Consider the following 19,410-nt stretch of genomic DNA (forward strand, 5'->3'; position numbering starts at 1 on the left):
AGTAGTATAACAAATCACCCTGAGCAGAGGTTTAGATGTACAGGTGCATGTGCAGAGTTAATGTAACGACCCCAAAATCCGTATTAGAGATTACCTTTACGGCCTATTGGGTTAATGCATTTTGATTTATTGATATGTGTTCAAATTGAGGAATTATTTGTTGAGCCACGACTGTAAAATTGAAATTACCGACCTTTACGGGTTCAGAAATCACAATTGAGGACTTGGGTGTGTTAATGAAAATTTTTAGAATTATTTGGGAAACATAATTGGAAATCTAATTTGTTTGATTTGTTAATGTGCGTTTGGGTGGTTGACTTTGTACTGCAAATTGAAGGCCTTAGAGGCTTCAGAAACCAGAATAGGGGACATATTTATGATCATCATAATTTTTAGAGTCATCTGGAAAGTTTAATTGAAATTTAATTTTTCGCGATTCGTAAGGGCGTGGTTGGCCCTCCTTATTTGTGATAAAGCTTGTATAATTAAATATATAGGTGTGTATGAGTTATATAAGTGGTGAACTCATACTTTTGGAGTCAAAAAACACAATATCTAAAGAGAGAGAGAGGAAACCGTGAAAGGGAGAGAGGGAAGAGTGTCAATTTTCTCAACTTCCATGGAGGCTTTGAAGATGATGGAAGAGAATTGAAGGAAAGAAAGAAGATCACCCATGGGACTTGGAGGAATTGAAGAGAGCTAAGAGATAGACAAAGATTGAGTTAGGTATGAAAATCTATCTTGAAATCTTGTGTTTAAAGTATCAATTTGGTAAAATCATAGAGATCTTGGAAGATTTAAACCCATTTGGGGTTAAGGTTTATCTATGTATTTACTTGAGCTAATTTGAGAAATTAGAAATTGAGTTCTTTAATTTTGTTTATGAGTGGAGCTCAAGCTCATGGATATCATGAAATAAACTTTAGATTATGCAAGAATCATGTGAATTTGTGGGTTGTGGGTTGTGTTTTTAAGAACCTTGAAGATCATGAAAGATTAAGCATTAATCTTGAACTTTGAGACAAAGATTGAATTGTTTGAAATGAAATTACACTTGGTTGATGTTAGTTTATCATGTTATAGGGCAATTCTACATGTTTTTGAGTGATTTATGTTAAGAACCAAGCTTAAAAATGGAAAAACCAAGTGTTGGAGCAAAAAGAGCCATTTTCGGACTACACACTGCCCAGAGCCGCACGTGCGGCCCTGTTTCCCGCACGTGCGGGAGACAGCTTTGTCCAGCCATCTTGGAATAAGCATATCTTTTGCCTCGGGGCTCCGCTTTGAGTGATTCTTGAGCCTAAAATCAAGCCCCGAAAGTCTAGTTTCCAATGGAAGTGGTCTCACTCCCAAATTCTAAATACAAAAATAGTTATTCCCAAATTAGTGACGACTGTTCACTTTCTGTCAACTAATTTTATACCATTTCTTCACCTAAACCATTCTCCATTGATTTCTCCTGTTTCTGTGACATGGAGTATAACTTATTAAGAAATAATGAGCTTGGTACCACCATGGCTAATTGATTGAATGATCAAAGAGAATAAGTAAATGAGCGAGTATAATCTCATATTATGTGTGGTGCACTATACTTGTAGGTCGAGACGAGGATATCGTCCTATTACCACCGGGAACCGATCACTGTGAGTAGTAGTTCTGCAACCGTACGTTTATTTACCGTGAATAATTCTTATTGTTAACGCACTGTTCTTTGTAAGCATTTATGTTGTTTAGGGATCGGTGAGAACATTGAAAGATTATGTGCACTTCGGTATGACGCTGAAACTACTCTACATTCTGGTTATGGTTAATGGTTATCCTTAATGTATAATAACCTGTAAATTACCTATAACTCCGCACAAGAATTATTAATATTATGCAACTGGTTGGCAAGAAGGGATTATGAATATAAACCCCGCTTAATGGGAACATGATGTTTTGAACGTCCTATCCTGGACTCCTATAGCCTTATTTAGTTCGATACATGTTTTATGACATAGACATCTGCCTAAAATGGATTAACGAAATGAAAATCGAACAGAACCATGGGTTTCCTTATACGTCAAAGAATTGAATATCAATAACATTGTTATATGACTCACGTTATGGTGCGAATTGTTCTATCCCCATGAATAGTACTGTAACGACACATGTGTTTCTGTAAATAATTATTATTAATACTTTGTTATGTAAGATGACAATGGCTACATGTAACGAATCATAAAGGGAAATTTATGTGCACCATTGTGAACGGTATTTGTATGAACCTGGCATTATTATGTTATGTTTATTCACTTCGTTTATGCTATGACATAATATGAATTGTTCAGTCTTCAAGAACTATTGATTCCTAGTACGAAACTAAGTGCTGCAATGCGAACCACCTCTTGAGTCCATACATACAAGAACTGGGCTTAAAGCCAATTTGGTCCCTTTATGGGTCACCCGGTTATGTGAAATTATGAAAGATATAATTTGTGAAGATATGAAAGGAATAACTTGTGAACTTATGAAAGATATAATTTGTGAAGATATGAAAGGAATAACTTGTGAACTTATGAAAGATATAATTTGTGAAGATATGAAAGGTATAATTTGTGAACTTATGAGGCCGAGGGCCACTTTGTGAATTTGTGAACTTATGAGGCCGAGGGCCACTTTGTGAATTTGTGAACTTATGAGGCCGAGGGCCAACTTGTGAATTCTGAAATTATGAGGCCGAGGGCCAACTTGTGAAGTATGAATCTGTAACTTGTGAAACTATGAATCTCAAAGGCCGAGGGCCAATTTGTGAAGTTATGCATCTAAGTTAAGCCAAGGGCTAATTTGTGAATGTGTGAACCCATCAGGCCAAGGGCCAACCTATGAAGTTATGAACCGACAAGACTGTTCTGAAATGTGTATAGAATCAGACTAACCACAGGATTTTTGCATTTACTTATCTAATTAGAGAAATGTGTACATTGTAAGTAAATTAAGTTAATCTTTAAATTGTTTATGTACTACTGTTCACTGAGCTTGACTCACTTTGTCTTATGTCTGTTTCTGTAGGCACTCCACCTGGAGGTCAGTTTTAACCCATGGCATCCGTGCCTCTTTTGTCAACCTCAGAGTATCCAGGCACTTAAGTGAAGGCAACCCTTTTTGCTAAACTTTTGATTTTACACTCTGATTGTTTGCTTAAGGTTGATGTATATATAATTCCTTTGCCTGTCCATGTTGGTTTACGCCCAATTCTAAGGGTTGGGTCTGTATATATATATGTACATAACTAACTCTCTGGTGCACGTCACTGTATGTTTATTTGCCTTATGTCCTCTCTGTGATCCTGGCATGATAGTGGTCGCTCAATGGATGCAGTTCTTTTATTTATGTTAATTTATATTGGTAAATGCTTCCGTTCAGGCCCCATATGATATGTATACCAGGTTATGCGTCCGTTTCTGTGTAGGTCATGCCCAAACTTTTAGGGGCAAGTTTGGGGCGTGACAAGTGGTATCAGAGCACGAGTTGCTATCTCACACACGAGTCCATTGAGCCTTAGGATGTCTAGAAAAGACTTAGGCATCATGCATGACATTTTGAATGAAAATGGAAAAATTGATAGCAACGTTAAATGTACTCTGTTAACGCTAACGATTATAACCCATGTCCATTATATATTCTTTGTGTATATTGTGAATGATTGTTATGTAGAACATGATAAGACATGCAGATGCGATTAAATCAACAGAATTACACTGCAGAAGCGTGGTAAGGGTTCGAGCTGATCGGTAAGACAATCCATTTGTCAATGATTAAATAAGATGTAAGGTATCGGTTGTTATTTGTGGATTGGAAGTTACTTACCATCTGTTTAGGTGAAGTGATTAAACTCTAAGTATAGAATATTTCTAAGACTAAAGAAAATGATATAGTCCTCTTTGCCACAACAATGTTTAGATCTGTGATTTCGAGCAATTACTACACATGAGTATTTTGATAAAATGTGTTTGTGTGCTAACTGAAATTGTGCTGAGTACGATTGGCTGTAAGAAGAAGTTAGGCATATGATGACCCCTGTTAGAATTGTGTAATTTGTTTATGGAAACCTGCGATCTGAAATCTGTAATATGAAATTTGAAGTTGAAATCTGAAAGCTAACTCTGTTATCCGTAATCTATTTTGTTATGTGTAAACTGTAATCCGTAATCAGGATTTCTTATAAAGAATGGTTGAACGACATGAAGGACCTTACCCACATTACGTGTCTGTTTACATGAGACTTGTAACAAGATAGACAGTTATGGACTACTTCGAGATCAAACTAAATGATTGATAAACGGATAAGTTACTGTAAGAATTAAAAATTCTATTTCTGTATACTAATGACTTAAGATTGAGAAATCATTTCTGTCATACACTTCTGCGTAAATGTGCAAATGTTAGATATTGCAATTGTTCTGCACGACACTGTGAACTTTAGAAAAAAAAAAAAAAAAGGAGTGGGCATGGGCATATTCTATATTGATGGTGAGTTAACGATATGTACTGAACATTTACCTCCTCCGGTGCACTTATATTGATTTGTATAATATGTGCGACGTGATTCTGAATTGATTTATTATTTTATTAAACTGATCTGGCTAACTGTTCTAACTCTGATATTAAGTGGTCAAATTATTTCGTCGCTAAATTGTTGAATTTCAAGCCAATATGGAATCTGGATGGATGTGAATACTGTAAACTTAAGGAAATCTATGACCTTACGGTTATGACTGATTAATCAAGCATGATTTTGAATTTGATTTTAGACTTTGTTTTGAGTGGCTCCCTTTGCTCAAAATAATGGTTGTTATAGTTGTATTTAATGTTCGATTGAATTTATGACGGTATGACCAAGTGTCTACAATGGTATGTTTGCGTGAATTTATAACACTATAGGTTATTTACTTTGGTATAGTCATAACTACTTGATTTCTCCTTGTGTTACTGTATTTAGAAGTAATACTGTGAAGAATTAACGATATTGATTGGGATTCTTCTTCCCATCATTCTGATCTTGTTACGAATTAGTATATATGGTTTTAAATCCATATAACGAAATGATTTTGTTGTGTTTTCGGAAATGGAAAATACAAAGAACAATTGTGATGCTAGAGACTACATGCCTACGCGACTTATTCATGTCTGTTGAAATGATGTACAGCTTGGGTTACCAGCTTATCACTAAGTGACTTCTATTATAGGAATTACCAAGTGCTGAGATTTGTATACGAACTATTAATGCCTGTTAACCATAAAGGTTTGAGCCGCATTTGATTTTACTAATAATTTACCCTAAACATGTAATTCCTTGATATGGGATTTGAGCTGTTCTTTGGAGTCTGTTAGAAATTTGATTTGAACTGATAATTTATAACAGGTAAGACAGAAGTCACGAAGTCGTTGATTTAGAACATATGTGTTATTCTAGATTTAATTGTTGTAAGAAGCATATGCCTTTGAAACATGAGTATGTAGTAAATGTCTCCTTAACCTTTGAGGAATTACGATAATGGGGGTTGTTGTGAACCTAAAGAATTTGAATTATGTTTAATAGCTTATGAGTTGCATGCAATCGAATACTCGAATGAATTCATTTCTGTGAGTAATAAATTGAAATGTACAAGATTCATGAATAATGAGATGATGTTTTGATGATATTGAGTATTTTTATTAATTGGGTTACCAACTAGCTAGTAAAGATGAATTACTTGTGACTCTTGGAGCAAACTCCATTGAAATTGACTATATAGGATTGTGAATTGTTAAATAATTGAGAAATGTTGTGTACCCAAGATGAAACTGGACTTGTGGTAGGGTGAATCAAGTTTGGAGGACCAAACGTTTTAAGGTGGGGAGGATGTAACGACCCCAAAATCCGTATTAGAGATTACCTTTACGGCCTATTGGGTTAATGCATTTTGATTTATTGATATGTGTTCAAATTGAGGAATTATTTGTTGAGCCACGACTGTAAAATTGAAATTACCGACCTTTACGGGTTCAGAAATCACAATTGAGGACTTGGATGTGTTAATGAAAATTTTTAGAACTATTTGGGAAACATAATTGGAAATCTAATTTGTCTGATTTGTTAATGTGCGTTTGGGTGGTTAACTTTGTACTGCAAATTGAAGGCCTTAGAGGCTTCAGAAACCAGAATAGGGGACATATTTATGATCATCATAATTTTTGGAGTCATCTGGAAAGTTTAATTGAAATTTAATTTTTCGCGATTCGTAAGGGCGTGTTTGGCCCTCCTTATTTGTGATAAAGCTTGTATAATTAAATATATAGGTGTGTATGAGTTATATAAGTGGTGAACTCATACTTTTGGAGTCAAAAAACATAATATCTAAAGAGAGAGAGAGGAAACCGTGAAAGGGAGAGAGGGAAGAGTGTCAATTTTCTCAACTTCCATGGCGGCTTTGAAGATGATGGAAGAGAATTGAAGGAAAGAAAGAAGATCACCCATGGGACTTGGAGGAATTGAAGAGAGCTAAGAGATAGACAAAGATTGAGTTAGGTATGAAAATCTATCTTGAAATCTTGTGTTTAAAGTATCAATTTGGTAAAATCATAGAGATCTTGGAAGATTTAAACCCATTTGGGGTTAAGGTTTATCTATGTATTTACTTGAGCTAATTTGAGGAATTAGAAATTGAGTTCTTTAATTTTGTTGATGAGTGGAGCTCAAGCTCATGGATATCATGAAATAAACTTTAGATTATGCAAGAATCATGTGAATTTGTGGGTTGTGGGTTGTGTTTTTAAGAACCTTGAAGATCATGAAAGATTAAGCATTAATCTTGAACTTTGAGACAAAGATTGAATTGTTTGAAATGAAATTACACTTGGTTGATGTTAGTTTATCATGTTATAGGGCAATTCTACATGTTTTTGAGTGATTTATGTTAAGAACCAAGCTTAAAAATGGAAAAACCAAGTGTTGGAGTAAAAAGAGCCATTTTCGGACTACACACTGCCCAGAGCCGCACGTGCGGCCCTGTTTCCCGCACGTGCGGGAGACAGCTTTGTCCAGCCATCTTTGAATAAGCATATCTGTTGCCTCGGGGCTCCGCTTTGAGTGATTCTTGAGCCTAAAATCAAGCCCCGGAAGTCTAGTTTCCAATGGAAGTGGTTTCACTCCCAAATTCTAAATACAAAAATAGTTATTCCCAAATTAGTGACGACTGTTCACTTTCTGTCAACTAATTTTATACCATTTCTTCACCTAAACCATTCTCCATTGATTTCTCCTGTTTCTGTGACATGGAGTATAACTTATTAAGAAATAATGAGCTTGGTACCACCATGGCTAATTGATTGAATGATCAAAGAGAATAAGTAAATGAGCGAGTATAATCTCATATTATGTGTTGTGCACTGTACTTGTAGGTCGAGACGAGGATATCGTCCTATTACCACCGGGAACCGATCACTGTGAGTAGTAGTTCTGCAATCGTACGTTTATTTACCGTGAATAATTCTTATTGTTAACGCACTGTTCTTTGTAAGCATTTATGTTGTTTAGGGATCGGTGAGAACATTGAAAGATTATGTGCACTTCGGTATGACGCTGAAACTACTCTACATTCTGGTTATGGTTAATGGTTATCCTTAATGTATAATAACCTGTAAATTACCTATAACTCCGCACAAGAATTATTAATATTATGCAACTGGTTGGCAAGAAGGGATTATGAATATAAACCCCGCTTAATGGGAACATGATGTTTTGAACGTCCTATCCTGGACTCCTATAGCCTTATTTAGTTCGATACATGTTTTATGACATAGACATCTGCCTAAAATGGATTAACGAAATGAAAATCGAACAGAACCATGGGTTTCCTTATACGTCAAAGAATTGAATATCAATAACATTGTTATATGACTCACGTTATGGTGCGAATTGTTCTATCCCCATGAATAGTACTGTAACGACACATGTGTTTCTGTAAATAATTATTATTAATACTTTGTTATGTAAGATGACAATGGCTACATGTAACGAATCATAAAGGGAAATTTATGTGCACCATTGTGAACGGTATTTGTATGAACCTGGCATTATTATGTTATGTTTATTCACTTCGTTTATGCTATGACATAATATGAATTGTTCAGTCTTCAAGAACTATTGATTCCAAGTACGAAACTAAGTGCTGCAATGCGAACCACCTCTTGAGTCCATACATACCAGAACTGGGCTTAAAGCCAATTTGGTCCCCTTATGGGTCACCCGGTTATGTGAAATTATGAAAGATATAATTTGTGAAGATATGAAAGGAATAACTTGTGAACTTATGAAAGATATAATTTGTGAAGATATGAAAGGAATAACTTGTGAACATATGAAAGATATAATTTGTGAAGATATGAAAGGTATAATTTGTGAAATTATGAGGCCGAGGGCCACTTTGTGAATTTGTGAACTTATGAGGCTGAGGGCCACTTTGTGAATTTGTGAACTTATGAGGCCGAGGGCCACTTTGTGAATTTGTGAACTTATGAGGCCGAGGGCCAACTTGTGAATTCTGAAATTATGAGGCCGAGGGCCAACTTGTGAAGTATGAATCTGTAACTTGTGAAACTATGAATCTCAAAGACCGAGGGCCAATTTGTGAAGGTATGCATCTAAGTTAAGCCAAGGGCTAATTTGTGAATGTGTGAACCCATCAGGCCAAGGGCCAACCTATGAAGTTATGAACCGACAAGACTGTTCTGAAATGTGTACAGAATCAGACTAACCACAGGATTTTTGCATTTACTTATCTAATTAGAGAAATGTGTACATTGTAAGTAAATTAAGTTAATCTTTAAATTGTTTATGTACTACTGTTCACTGAGCTTGACTCACTTTGTCTTATGTCTGTTTCTGTAGGCACTCCACCTGGAGGTCCGTTTTAACCCATGGCATCCGTGCCTCTTTTGTCAACCTCAGAGTATCCAGGCCCTTAAGTGAAGGCAACCCTTTTTGCTAAACTTTTGATTTTACACTCTGATTGTTTGCTTAAGGTTGATGTATATATAATTCCTTTGCCTGTCCATGTTGGTTTACGCCCAATTCTAAGGGCTGGGTCTGTATATATATGTACATAACTAACTCTCTGGTGCACGTCACTGTATGTTTATTTGCCTTATGTCCTGTCTGTGATCTTGGCATGATAGTGGTCGCTCAATGGATGCAGTTCTTTTATTTATGTTAATTTATATTGGTAAATGCTTCCGTTCAGGCCCCATATGATATGTATACCAGGTTATGCGTCCGTTTCTGTGTAGGTCATGCCCAAACTTTTAGGGGCAAGTTTGGGGCGTGACAGTTAATCAATATCCCAATACTTATTTCGTAATTTTCCTAAATGAAGCATACACATTCAATGAATACGGTCTCGATCTGATGGGTCTAACCAATCTAGATACACATGCAGCAGATATGAGGGAATATGCCGATCCGAATGAAATAATATCCCAAGCAAAAATGTACACTTGTACTAATTCAGAACCAATCAACACATAGGCATTCGTTTATAAACAGTATAGATACCTGGGATAACAATTGCAGTATTCTGAGTGCTTTCTAGGACGAGTGTAATTACTCTATCCTGAGTAGCAATTCCTACCACTGGTACAAATCTAGTTGAGGCAGAACGTTTATTCACATTTTGTTCAGTTCGGGGACAGTTCTTTACCATACGGTCCATTTACCACACCTATAACAAGCCCCATAAATCCGATAACAAACTCCTCAATGTTTCGTACATTGGTGGTGGCAAAGGTTCTCGCCGTAGCGGCAACTGACGTTGTTGTCTTAAGATCTTTGCCATTTCTTGTACCATCCTTTCCTGTCTATCAAGTCGGGCTGTGAAAGAGCCTTCCAGCTCGTATGCCCTTAATTTAACCATCCTCTCCACAAACTCTTATTAAATCATGCCAAATACCAGGATTTCCAACACAAAAATAAACACGTACGTAACAGATAATTGCATACTTATCAGATATCGCATGCAGAACATTTACTAAGTAATCATATACTCAAATCATGTTCATATTTCAAATAGACACCCGTAGGCAGAATTGAATGCACATAGACAACTTTTCATGATTTATATATTCATGTATGTGCATTATATCAAAACAAACTTGTTGTACACCTTAGTGTAACAATTCATATTTCATATTCAAATCATGTGTGGTATTTCCTTGAGCGTAACATATCATGTTGGTCAAGCATATCAAGTTCCATGATGGAACCTCTAATACCAGGTAACATATCACATACATAGGCCACGGTATTATTTCCCCCGGGCTAGGGCCTCATGACCATAAGCCACAGTATTATGTCCCCTGGGCAAGGGCCTCTGCTAAGGATACCACAATTACGTTCCAGGAAATTTGGACAATCATTAATTCATTTCATATCATCGTAACATAATTAAGGCTAAACGTAACTTTATAGAGTTCTTACTCACCATCCGATTGAACTTGCATTATACTTTATACAAAAATTCACGAGTATGCATATACCGGAAAGCATACATATTTCGATGGTTTACAATGCAAGCAATCCACAAATTTATAGCACATAATCGTTCACATTAAACATTTAAGCGTATTTCTGATGCTTTCAAATTCATACTTATCCCATGAATGCATCCTAGATCTTTTCTAGACGCTTATTGCTCTTTTGGACAAGTGCGTGAGTTATTAACTCGTGCTCTGATACCACTCTGTCACGACCCGAACCCGCCCCCATGGGTTAAGGACGTAACCGGCCAGTAATCCTAAGATTACCTACGGCCTCAAACCAAAACAGACTTAACACATCAGAGTAAAGGGGCCAAAAGGGAAGCAAAATTTAAAAACTTTGTCCATAGAGCTGTGCTTACAGGATCATTCAAAACTAAGTCAACCCATAAAACCATAAGTAGACATATACAAAACTTCGCCAACCTGACAAAATGTAAATACATAACAAAAGGCGAAGACGGGCCTCGTGCGTGAGACACAAGGGCTGACTCTCTCAAAACCTTAGTTGTTCCATACAGACTTCACTGAGACTGGGTCTGGACTTCTCTTGGCTCACCTACAAACACATAAATGAGCGTGAGCGATAGCCCAGTGAATAATATCAAATCAAATACAGAAGTTACATAACAATGTAGATCAACATGTTCCAAACGGCCTTGGGCCCAATTCATACTTCTATTTAACAGATATATATTACTATACGAAATGCAAATCAAGTAACTGTAGTTCCAAACATTTTGGCCCTTGGCCCATTCGGGTTTCCATTCATGGCAAAACGGCCTTCGGCCCATTCACTTATGTCGAAACGGCCTTCGGCCCATTTATTTCTGTCAAAATGGCCTTCGGCCCATTCATTTATGTCAAAACGGCTTTTGGCCCACTCGTTCATGTCAAAACGGCCTTCGGCCCACTCACATATGTCAAAACGACCTTTGGTCCATTCGTTTACATCGAAACGACCTTCGGTCCCTTCATTTATATCAAAACGACCTTTGGTCCATTCATTTACATCAAAACGACCTTCGGTCCATTCAATTATATCAAAACGACCTTTGGCCCATTCATTTACATCAAAACGACCTTCGATCCATTCAATTATATCAAAACGACCTTTGGTCCATTCATTTACATCCAACGACCTTCGGTCCATTTATTCATATCGAAACGACCTTCGGTCTACTCGTTTATGTCAAACGGCCTTCGGCCCATACATTCGTGTCAAAACGGCCTTCGGCCCACTCATTCATGTCAAAATGACCTTTAGGTCCATTTGTTTCTATCAAAACGACCTTCGATCCATTTATGTTTATTCCTGTTAGACTTTTGTCCACAATCCCAATTAGCAACTTACAAAGCATATAAGGGAGTCATAATTGGTCATTCACAATCATTCAAATATCGATATTACTCACAGTGATCGGCTTGTGGATTTGCCCTGGAGCTTGACCCTACACATTTCATGAACACAAAAGGGTCATTAACAGTTCAATCTGTTCTTTAATTCACATATTCCTCTTTAGGCTTTATTATTATCTCATTAACTCATTTACAATGCTTAACATATGCCTAAGAGTGCTTGCGAGTGAAAGAGAACGGAAAACAGAACACCAAATGCATAAACAGGATTTCAGAAAATAGGGTCCCCGCTCGAGCGTGGACTTCCCCGCTCGAGCGGACCCTTAGGTTTGCGAAAGTACTGGTTGCCTTCAATTCCAGCTCGAGCGTGAACTCGGCCGTTCGAGCGCCTGTCTACATAGCTCCCCGCTCGAGCGTCAACTTCCCCGCTCGAGCGGGAACCATGTCTGCAGAAAATGCTGGGAGCTCTTCACCCGCTCGAGCGGACATCGAAAATCTGGGTTTTCCAGATTGAGTTCTTGAGCTTCATCTCGACATTCAAAAGCTCTAAAGGCATGATTTCGGTCCAAACTTCACATAATCATGTACTAACATGGTTCAAACATAGAATTACAACATATTAAAGCTCAATTTCATAATTTATCTACATGCATGTCTCAAAATATCTCAAACCCATCACCAACATGCTCAAATTCAAACATTCAAGACTTATACTCCCATGATTTGTGCATGCATGTGGGAGATGCTCATCATTCTCAACTTAAATGGTACAAATGGTGATTACCACATGAGCTTTAACCAAAACTCTACATGAATCATGTGTTTCAAGCTCAAACATGCAATTTCAAAGTAATTCCTTACATGCATGAGTTCTAAGACTTCAAACTCAACAAAATCAACTCATTGCATGCTCTTGATCACAAACAACCCTTGAACTTACAAGATCACAGATTCGAACTTATGAATTCAAGAATCAATGCTTACCTAGTGGCTCAATCTTCACAATTATGACCAAGTCTTGCACCTAGCCTTCCCAATTCACAATTTTGAATCAAAATGCCCAAAGGTGCCTCCCCTCTCTCTCAAAGTCGTCTCTCTCTTTTCTAGAGAGTTAAACTTCAGCCAAAATGATATAAGGGTGAGGAATTGATCATAATGAGGCCCTTATTTAGCCCCACTCAACACATTATTTTATTATATAACAATTGGGCACTTAATTTATCAATTTAATCCGTTTAAATTGACCAGGATCAATTTTCAATTAAACTTCACCGTAGGCTCTAAAAATTATGCCAATCACAGTGGCGTAAACAATTTCGGGTTCTATGGCCGATAAGGCCCTCAATTTAATTCCCGAAGCGGATTATTCAAACAGATAATCCTACGGTGAACAGATACGAATTCAAAATCACATATTATCACATAATGGCACACAAAATCCCGCTAAACACATAACCATAAACAAATTAAGGACCAATTTAGCATAATACAGAACAGGGGTATCACAAGTAGCATGCCATGCTAAGGCCAAGGCAACCCAGCCAAAGCAAGCAGCATGCTATTCCAAGGGCAAGGCAGGCAGCATGCCATGCCAAGGCAAGGCAGCCCAGTCAAAGCCAGCAACATGTCAAGCCAAGGCGACAGCCAGCAGCATGCCATGCAAAGGCCAAGGCAGCCCAACCAAAGCCAGCAGCTTGCCATGCCAAGGCCAAGGCCAGCAGTATGACATACCAAGGCCAAGGCTGCCCAGCCAAAGCCAGCAGCATGCCATGCCAAGGCCAAGTCCAGCAGCATGCCATGCCAAGGCCATGTCCAGCCCAACCAAAGCTAGCAACATGCCATGCCAAGGCCAAGTTCTATAGCATGCCATGCCCAGGCCAAGGGAGCCTAGCCAAAGGCAGCGACATGCCATTCCATGGACAAGGCCAGAAGCATGCCATGCCAAGGCCAAGGCAGCCCAGCCAAAGCCAGCAGCATGCCATACCAAGGCCAAGGCCAGCAGCATGCCATGCCAAGGCCAAGACCAACTGCATGCCATGCCAAGGACAAGGCAGCCCAGCAAGAGCCAACGGCATAGGCTAAGGCCAGCAGCAAGCCATGCCAAGGCCAAGGTGGCCAAGCTAAAGCCGGCAGCATGCCAGCCCAAGGTCATGGCCAGCAGCATGCCATGCCAAGGCCAAGGCAGCCCAGCGAAAGCAAGCAGCAGGGCATTCCAAGGACAAGGCAAGTAGCATGCCACACCAAGGCCAAGGCCAGCAGCATGCCATCCCAAGGCCAAGGCAGACCCGCCCAAGCCAGCAGCATGCCATGCCAAAGCCAAGGCGAGATGCATGCCATGCCAAGGCCAAGGCTACCCAGCAAAAGCCAGCTGCATGCCATGCCAAGGCCATGGCAGCTGAACAAAAGCCCGCAGCATGCCATGCCAAGGCCAGGGCCAGCAGCATGCCATGTCAGGGCCAAGGCAGCCCAGCCAAAGCCAGCAGCATGGCATGCCAAGGCCAAGGCCAGAAGCATGCCATGCCAGGGCCAAGGCAGCCCAGCCAAAGCCAGCAGCATGCCATGACAAGGCCAAGACCAGCAGCATGCCATGCCACGACCAAGGCTGCCCAACCAAAGCCAGCAGCATGTCGTGCCTAGGCCAAGGCCAGCAGCATGCCATGCCAAGGCCAAAGCCAACAACATGCCATGCCATGGCCAACGCAGCACTGCCCAAGCTAGCAACATGCCATACCAACGCCAAGGCCAAGGCCAGAAGCATGCCATTCCAAGGCCAAGGTAGCCCTGCCAAAGCCAGCAGCATGCCATGCCAAGGCCAAGGCCAGCAGCACGCCATGCCACGGCGAAGGCAGCCCAGTGAAAGCCAGCAACATGCCATGCCAAGGCCGAGGCCAAGGCCAGCAGCATGCCCTGCCAAGGCCAAGGCCAACAGCATGCCCTGCCAAGGCCAAGGCAGCCCAGCCAGAGCCAGCAGCATGCCATGCCAAGGCCAAGGCCAGCAACATGCCATGCCACAGCCAAGTTAGCCCAGCCAAAGCCAGCAACATGCCATGCCAAGGCCAAGGCCAGCGGAATGCCATGCCATGGCCAAGTGCAGCCTAGCCGAAGCCAGCATCATGCCATGCCAAGGCCAAGGCCAGAAGCTTGCCATGCCAATGCCAAGGCAGCCCAGCCAAAGGCAAGAGCATGGCATGCCAAGGCCAAGGCTTGCATCATGCCATGCCAAGGCCAAGCCAGCCCAGCCAAAGCCAGCAGCAGGCCATGCCGAGGCCAAGGCCAGCAGTGTGCCATGCCAAGGCCAAGGCAGCCCAGCGAAAGCCAGCAGGACGCTATGCCAAGGCCAAGGCCAGAAGCATGCCATACCAATGCCAAGGCAGCCCAGCCAAAGGCAGCAGCATGGCATGCCAAGGCCAAGGCCAGCATCATGCCATGCCAAGGCCAAGGCAGCCCAGCCAAAGCCAGCAGCATGCCATGCCAAGGCCAAGTCCAGCAGCATGCCATGCCAAGGCTAAGGCAGCCCAGCCAAAGCCAGCAGCATGCCATGCCAAGGCCAAGGTAGCCCTGGCAAAGCCAGTAGCATGCCGTGCCAAGGCCAAGGCCAGAAACATGCCATGCCAAGGCAGAGGCAGCCCAGCCAAAGCCAGCAGCATGCCATGCCAAGGCCAAGGCCAGCAGCACGCCATGCCACGGCCAAGGCAGCTTAGCCAAAGCCAGCAGCATGCCATGCCAAGGCCGAGGCAGCCCCGCCAAAGCCAGCAGCAGGCCATGCCAAGGCCAAGGCCAACAGCATGCCATGCCAAGGCCAAGGCAGCCCAGCCAAAGCCAGCAGCATGCATGCCAAAGCCAAGTCCAGCAGCATGCCATGCCAAGGCCAAGGGATCCCAGCCAAAGGCAGCAGCATGTCATGCTAAGGCCAAGGCCAGAAGCATGACGTGCCAAGGCCATGGTAGCCCAGCAAAAGCCAGCAGCATGCCATGCCAAGGCCAAGGCGGCCCAGCCAAAGCGACCAGCGTGCCATGCCGAGGCCAAGACCAGCAGCATGCCATGCCCTAGCTAAGGCAGCCCAGCCAAAGCCAGCAGCATCCCATGCCGATGCCAAGGCCAGCAGCACGCCACGCCAAGGCCAAGGCTGCCAAGCCAATGTCAGCAGGATGCCATCCCAGGGCCATGGTCAGCAGCATGCCATGCCAAGGCCAAGGCAAAGGCAGCCCAGCAAAAGCAAGTAGCATGGCATGACAAGGGCAAGGCAAGCAGCATGCCATGCCAACGCCAAGGCAGCCCAGCTGAAGCTAGCAACAAGCCATGCCAAGGCCAAGGCAAGCAGACGGCCATGCCAAGGCGAAGGCCAGCAGCGTGCCATGCCAAGGCCAAGGCAGCCCAGCCAAAGCCAGCAGCATGCCATGCCAAGGCCAAGGTAGCCCTACCAAAGCCAGCTGCATGCCACAGCAAGGCCAGGGCCAGAAGCATGCCATGCCAAGGCCAAGGTGGACCAACCAAAGCCAGCAACATGCCATGCCAAGGCCAAGGCCAGAAGCATGCCATGCCAAGGCCAAGGCAGCCCAGCCAAAGCCAACAGCAAGCCATGCCAAGGCCAAGGCCAGGAGCATGCCATGCCCAGGCAATGGCAGCCCAGCCAAAGCCTGCAGCATGCCATGCCAAGGCCAACGCAGCCCAGCCACAGCCAGCAGCATGCCATGCCCAGGCCAAGGCCAGAGACATGCCATGCCAGGGCCAAGGCAGTCCAGCCAAAGCCAGCAGCATGCCATGCCAAGGCCAAGGCCAGCAGCATGCTAGGCCACGGCTAAGGCAGCCCATCCAAAGCCAGCAGCATGCCATGCCAAGGCCAAGGCCAGCCGCATGCCATCCCAAGGCCAAGGCTGCCCGGCCATAGCTAGCAGCATGCCATGCCAAGGCCAAGGGAGCCCTGCCAAAGCTAGCAGCATGCCATGCCATGCCAAGGCCAAGGCCAGAAGCATGCCATGCCAGGGCCAAGACAGCCCAGCCAAAGCCAGCAGCATGCCATGCCATGGCCAAGGCCAGCAACATGCCATGCCACGGCTAAGGCAGCCTAGCCAAAGCTGGCAGCATGCCATGCCAAAGCTAAGGCAATCCTGCCAAAGCCAGCAACACGCCATGCCAAGGCCTAGGCCAGAAGCATGCCATTCCAGGGCCAAGGCAGCCCAGCGAAAGCCAGCAACATGCCATGCCAAGGCCAAGGTAGCCTTGCCAAAGCCAGCAGCATGCCATGCCAAGGCCAAGGCCAAAAGCATGCCATGCAAAGGCCAAGGCAGCCCAGCCAAAGCCAACAGCATGCCATTCCAAGGCCAAGGCCAGCAGCACGCCATGCCACGACCAAAGCAGCCTAGCTAAAGCCAGCTGCATGCCATGCCAAGGCCAAGGCAGCACTGCCAAAGCCAGCAGCATGCCATGCCAAGCCCAGGCCAGCAGCATGCCATGCCAAGCCAAAGGCAGCCCAGCCAAAGCCAGCAGGATGCCATGCCAAGGCCAAGTCCTGCAGCATGCCATGCCAAGGCCAAAGGATCCCAGCTAAAGCCAGCAGCATGCCTTGCCAAGGCCAAGGCCAGAAGCATGCCGTGCCAAGGCCATGGCAGCCCAGCAAAAGCCAACAGCATGCCATGCCAAGGCCAAGGCAGCCCAGCCAAAGCGAGCAGCATGCCATGCCAAGGCCAAGACCAGCAGCATGCAATGCCATGGCCAACGCAGCCCAGCCAAAGCCAGCAGCATCCCATGCCAAGGCCAAGGCCAGCAGCATGCCATGCCAATGCCAAGGTAGCCTAGCCAAAGGCAGCAGCATGGCATGCCAAGGCAAAGGCCAGCAACATGCCATGCCAAGGCCAAGGCCAGCGGCATGCCATGCCAAGGCCAAGTGCAGCCCAGCCAAAGCAAGCAGCACGCCATGCCAAGGCCAACACCAGAAGCATGCCGTGCCAGTGCCAAGGCAGCCCAGCCAAAAGTAGCAGCATGGCGTGCCAAGGCCAAGGCCAGTACCATGCCATGCCAAGGCCAAGGCCGGCAGCATGCCATGCCAAGGCCAAGGCAGCCCAGCCAAAGCTAGGAGCATGCCATGCCAAGGCCAAGGTAGCCCTGCCAAAGCCAGCAGTATGCCATGCCAAGGCCAAGGCCAGAAGCATGCCATGCAAAGGCCAAGGCAGCCCAGCCCAAGCCAGCAGCATGCCATGCCAAGGCCAAGGCCAGCAGCATGCCATGCCATGGCGAAGGCAGCCTAGCTAAAGCCAACTGCATGCCATGCCAAGGCCAAGGCAGCCCCGCCAAAGCCAGCAGCATGCCATGCCAAGGCCATGGCAGCAGAGCAAAAGCCCGCAGCATGTCATGCCACGGCCTTGGCCAGCAGCATGCCATGCCTAGTCCTTGGCCAGCAACATGCCATGCCCCAGCCTTGGCAAGCAAGTCATGCCACAGCCTTGGCCAGCAGCATGCCATGCCAAAGCCTTGGCGAGCAGCATGCCATATCTGACCTTGGCAAACATGTCATGCCATGACCTTGGCCAGTAGCATGCCATGCGACGGCCTTGGCCAGCAGCAGGCCATGCGACGGCCTTGGCCAGTAACACGCCATGCCAAAGCCTTTGCCAGCAACATGGCAAGCCAAAGCCTTGGCCAGCAGCATGCCATGCCAACGCCTCGGCCTTGGGCAGCATCATGCCATGCCAACGCCTTGGCCAGGAGCATGCCTTGCCACGGCCTTGTCCAGCAGCATGGCATGCCTTGCCACGGCCTTGGCCATCAGCATGCCTTGCCACGGCCTTGGCCATCAGCATGCCTTGCCATGGCCTTGTCCAGCAGCATGGCATGCCCTGGCCTTGGCCAACAGCATATCATGACACGGCCTTGGCAAGCATGCCATGTCCCTCAGGTAATTATACAAGTTGCCTTGAGAAATGCATGTCCCTCGGTTAAATTTCCATTTGGTTGGCTTTGATGTGCGAACGAGTTGCCTGTGCTTTCCTAGTGGAAGCTTTTGCGAGAAGTATGTCCCTCGAAAGTTGCCTGTTGCATTTGTTATTTGCATTCGCGCTAACCGGTGGTTGCTCGACTTCTCTAAATGTTTTTGCGCATTCGTCGGGCTTCTTAGTCCTTCGGAGGGTGATTCATTTTCGAGGGCTGGTGCATAGTGTACGTCGTGGCGCGTGAGTTGTGTTTGGTTTGTGCGAGTTGGACAGATCCCTCCCTGTGCAGCGAACTCCACTGGTGCATTCCTCTTCATCATCCGCGAGATTCCTACAGGTTGCCTGCGCTTTCCCTAGTGGAAAAGGTCCTTGCGAAAAGTTATCCCATGGTTAATTGCCATTCGGTTGGCTTTGACTTTCCTACGAGTTGCCTGCACTCTCCTATTGGAAGCTCCTTGCGAAAATTTATGTCCCTCGGTGGGTAGCCATCCGGTTGGCTTTGACTTGCCTACAAGCTAGTTGCCTGCGCTTCCCCAGTGGAAGCTGCCTTGCAAAAAACATGTCCCTTGAG

The 19,410-nt window shown here is 44.2% G+C and overlaps 1 long non-coding RNA gene across 1 annotated transcript; it reads left to right on the forward strand.

The window, feature by feature from the left end:
* The first annotated feature begins 563 nt into the window (after window positions 1-563).
* Window positions 564-3,210, forward strand: LOC145796642 (uncharacterized). The gene is made up of 3 exons (XR_014337127.1): window positions 564-726; window positions 1,599-1,643; window positions 3,052-3,210. It is a non-coding gene; the product is annotated as an uncharacterized LOC145796642 (long non-coding RNA).
* The last annotated feature ends 16,200 nt before the right edge of the window (window positions 3,211-19,410 follow it).

Source organism: Camellia sinensis, chromosome 8 (assembly GCF_055761805.1).
Source record: "Camellia sinensis isolate YWXY chromosome 8, ASM5576180v1, whole genome shotgun sequence".
In the NCBI taxonomy this organism is placed as follows: Eukaryota; Viridiplantae; Streptophyta; class Magnoliopsida; order Ericales; family Theaceae; genus Camellia; species Camellia sinensis.